The sequence below is a fragment of the Coenobita brevimanus genome, chromosome 100, assembly GCF_032717465.1.
Source record: "Coenobita brevimanus isolate Jiangsu-jjx chromosome 100, ASM3271746v2, whole genome shotgun sequence".
NCBI lineage: Eukaryota > Metazoa > Arthropoda > Malacostraca > Decapoda > Coenobitidae > Coenobita > Coenobita brevimanus.
In genome coordinates, this window is record NC_137053.1 from 58,253,580 (window position 1) to 58,258,579 (window position 5,000).

The following is a 5,000-nucleotide window of genomic DNA, read 5'->3' on the forward strand; positions in this document are numbered from 1 at the left end:
TTTCTCACTTTCTTAACTTTCTCACTTTATTTTCACACTTTTTCACCTTGTTTTCTCAATTTCTTCATTGTTCACCTTCAATCTCCCTTTCATTTCCTCACATTTTCTACCCTTCCACATACTCCATTTTCTCGCTCTCTTTATTTTCTCACATTTTCTATCACTCCCTTTTCTCATTTTCTTTATTTTCTTAATTTTTCTACCACCCCACTTTCCCACTTTCTCTCAAATTTCCTACCATCCCACTTTCTCACTTTCTTTTTACTCCCATCATTCACTTTTGTTTTTTTTTCTCAATTTCCTACCATCCCATTTTCTCACAATTTTTTCACACTTTCCACCACCCTACTTTCTTCATCATCTCCCATATTCTACAGTCTTACTATCTCACTTTCTTTATTTTCTCACATTTCCTACCATCCCACTTTCTCACTATTTATCCACATTTTCCTCCAACCCACTTTCTTCACTTTCACACATTTTCTACCCTCTCACTATCTCACTTTCTTTATTTTCTCACTTTCTTTTCAAGCTGCCACTCGTCTTGGGGCAACCCGTCCTGCATCTCTCATTCGCCATTCAGACTTTCGCTGCGTCACTCCACAAGTTGGCGCTGGCAAACTTTTTCTTTTGTTCTGTCTTTTAAAGGTACAAACTCTCTTTCTCTGGCACACAAACTAGCTCTCTCTCTCTCTCTCTCTCTCTCTCTCTGTATCTATCTATCTATCTATCTCGTAATCTAAATTCCCTGTTAACTATGTGCGTATCTTATTTTGTCATTCTCTCTCTCTCTCTCTCTCTCTCTCTCTGAGTTTATGATTTTATATTTTTTCGAGCAAATTATTCTTTTTATTTATTTTTTATTTTTTTACAGAAGATGAACAGAAGGAAAAACGACGTAAGATAATCCATACACAAGAATACAGGTGTCCTCCAATCTTTAAAAATCTGTAAAAGTTGGACTTGAACTGCTGTAGGTTGAAGTTAGGGAGGAGATTAATCTGGGGAGGCGAGTTCCACAGAGTAGCGGTTTTGCAATATGGCAGTGCAACAGACCAGTCATGAGCGCTACCAGGTGCCCATGTTGCACGGAAGAAGGCGTAGACATTTGCCATAAAAGTATCTCTAAAATAATGCAAGGGAGGCAACATGCAGGGGAGGTAGTTCATCTGTTATTGCAGGGTTATTCATAATTCCCACAGCACTGTTCTGAATTTTGTCCAGTTGTTTTAGTGCAACCTCTCCACATCCATGTCACAAAGATGAACAATAATCCAGCTGACAGCGCACGTGACTCGTGGAATTTATGGCCAACTGCTCGTCAGTGAAGATGTTACGAATCCTGTACAATAATCCAAGTTTCTCTGCGGCGGTTTTAGCAAGTGATATAACGCGAGAGGTTCAAATGAGGGTATTGCTATGTGAAAGACCGAGAATTTCAACTCTTTTAGGGGTAAGAATATTGATGTATTGAATGTAATATAAGAATCAAGCAATATCTGTTTACTAGTACCATAAGTTGGATATATTTGGTTTTCCTAGCGTTAAATGAGATAATGTTACTTTCTCCAGATTCAGTGATCTTTTTCTATTATCCTCAATTTTCTCATTCTTTTCCTCCTTCTTCCCCTTTCTTCCTTTATGTTTTCTTTCCTCCTCCTCCTCCTCCTCCTCTTCCTCCTCTCCATCTTTCCTTTCAACGTAATCTTTCTGTTTTTTCATGACTGGTTCCATTTCTCTCTCTCTCTCTCTCTCTCTCTCCTTACTTTTATTATCCTCCCACTCCCATTCCATCTCCTCCCTCCTAATTTTCCTTCCCATATCTTCCTTTTCTCTCCCCATTTCCCTCCCATTTCCTATTTTTCCCTCCTTTTTTTCCTCCCATCCCCCCCCCTAGAGTCCACTGGGTTTGAGCAGGGGTGGTGGAGGGAGGGTAGGGGAGTGGTAGGAGGGTAGGGGTAAAGATGGGGGGGGAGGTTGGAGAGGGGGAGGGGAGGGGGGACTAAAATGGAAGGCTACCGCGCGTGAAAAGAATAACGACATGAGCCTCTGTCGCCCCATCCCAGTAAAACCAGTGTCGGTAAAGCCAGTCCCAGTAAAGCCAGTCCCAGTAGAGCCAGTCCCAGTAGAGCCAGTACCGGTAGAGCCACTGTTAGTAATGTTTGGTTCGGTAGTCGGTCCCTGGAAAGCCATGGCCAGTAAAGCCACTCCCGGCAAAGCCACTCCCGGTAAAGCTGGGTTCGGTTGCCGGTCGCGGTAAAGCCAATCCCGGTAGTCAGGTAGTCAGTCCCAGTAAAGTCAGTCCCAGCGATGTGTAAAGTCGGTCCCAGTAAAGTCGGTCCCAGTAAAGTCGGTCCCAGTAAAGTCGGTCCCAGTAAAGTCGGTCCCAGTAAAGTCGGTCCCAGTAAAGTCACCAGTAAAATCAGCAGGGATACGATAATCCTAGTAAAGCATGACCCAGTAAAGGAAGTACCGAAAATTTAAATCCCAGTAAAGTTATTCCCAGTAAAGAACGCTCTCGGTAAAGCCAGTCCCAATAAAAAAGGAGAGGAGGGAATATGAAGGACGAGAAGTAAAGGAAATAAAGGACAAGGAAAGAAAGGAAAGGAAGAGGAACGAGAAGTATCAGGACTGGGAGGAAAGAATAAGAGAAGGAAAGAGTGGAGAAGGGAGAGAGAGGGGGGGAGGGTCAGAGGGAAGGAGGATACGGGAAGAGGATCAAGAGAAGGATCAGGAAAGGGAAAATGGAGAGAGAGAGAGAGAGAGAGAGAGAGAGAGAGAGAGAGAGAGAGAGAGAGAGAGAGAGAGAGAGAGAGAGAGAGAGATCAAAAACTATGAAGACATCCAATAACATCTACTTCAAGAACTGCCTGAAAATATGAATGTCTATTTAACCATCCCTTTCTATCTATTCTATCTATCTAAATATCTACCTATCCGTGTATTCATCCGATCATCTTTCTGTTTATCTATCTAATTATGTATCTCATGTCCGACGCCGCATCCTGTAAGGGGCAACTTCAACAAGGAGATTACCTGATTTTACGTACAACTTACTTAAACAAGACGTCAGTTCAGAGATAAAACTTTAATAACCAACACTACCTGCCTTATCACACATCTAATTCCTCTTTTCACACCTCCCGACCCTCCTTCCTTTATTCTTCCCTCTATTTACGTCTTCATGCCCCTCTCATCTCCAAAGCTAAAATAATAATAATAATAATAATAATAATAATAATAATAACAGTAATAATAATAATAATAATAATAATAATAATAATAATAATAATAGTAATAATAATAATAATAATAATAATAATAATAACAACAACAATAATAATAATAATAATAATAATAATTTTCTGTCCCACGGTATAAAGCAAGAGTTATCCAGGACCCGGATACACAAATACACTTACACTCAACTCTGTATTAAGTGTCACGTCTTTTCCTAGGAAGAACGTGTAAAGGAGAGTGCGTAAGTCTTTCCATGTTTCTTGTTCGTCATATTAAAAAAAAAAAATCTTGGTTACGAGAGGGAAATTACAGAAGAATCATTTACCTGTTTTTTTTTTTTTTCCAGGAAACACGAGGAGAGAAGGGTACAAATTTTCCACCACCTCTAATTCTTCTAATAAAAATAAAAGGAAATTACATAGAAAATGACAGCAGTGACCAATCAACCAATTACCAATTTATTTATTTATTTATTTATTTATTTATTTTCTCTGGAGCAGCACAACTTTCCATATTAACAATTCATTTCTTTTCATTTGCTGTACCAGAGTCGAATGGAACGCTCTAAAGATGAAGCAAAAATGTTTCAGTATTTATGATTATCCTAGGAAGAAAATTTAGGGTTTCTATTACCGCTCTTCTGCCTCACATACAGAAGTCAACTCTCAAACACTCGTCCTCACTTAGTCTTTCTCCCTGACTACGACCTTCTGTCTTTGAAGTACAGTCGCCCTAAAAAGTCCTGTCGTTATCTCCAATTTTCTTTATAGATTAAAAAAAAAAAATGTGTAGGTAAAGAGAAGTAGGCGACATTGTATTTCTTTTTCCACAGATCATTGTTATCAGTGTCGTCAACTGTGGATTCAATAGATTAATTTTCAAAGTTCATGGGGAAAGAAACCAGGACAAGCGACAGGATTCTTGGTGGCGACTGTACAATGTAAACACGTATTCCGAATTAAACTCCTCGCGATTTTTTCTTATTCGACTTCGTACGGAATCGAAACTTATTAGGGTTTTCAGACTCTGGTTTCTTCTTTCTTCAATATATATTTGTAAGAAAATGTTCTCGACGTTACACACAAAGCCAACTCTACCACCATCACACGTTGTCTTCTTTACATTCACCCACACATTCCCCCTCCAACTCCCTTCATACTCGATCCTACTTCTTCACTCATTCACCCTTTCCATTTCACCGTGAATCCTCTACCAAGCCCTTCTTCTCATTCCCTATCCTTCATACCCCCTCTCCCCCATCTTTACCTCATCTCTTCCCCATTAATCCTCTTCAAACTTCACCCCATTCCTTCCCCTTCTATCCCTCACTCTCATTCCTTCCCCGTGACTACACCTCCCATACCTTCATTTCATTCCCCCCCCATCAATCCCCCCCCACTCACATCATGACCCCACCTCTGCTCGTTCAATCCCCACTCCAACTGCTTCACTCAATCCCTTCCCCATTTACTCCCCTCCCATCCTTCCCCTTCAATCCCCTCTCTCATATCTTCGCCTCCTTCCCCGCTACACCTCTCTCCAAATCCTTCACCTCATTCCTTCCCCTCAAAACTTCTCTCGTTCCTCTTCCCGCAACACCTTCCTCCCCTCTCTCCCCCCCACTTCCTTCGCGCCCAAAACTCCCTCTCCCCACTACCCCCTCCCCATTTGGTCCTGTGTCTAATATTTCGGTCCATCCCTCATAGTTTTGTCCGGGTGGAGTTCGGGGTCCATTTGTCAGGAGTCCATTTGTAGAGCCG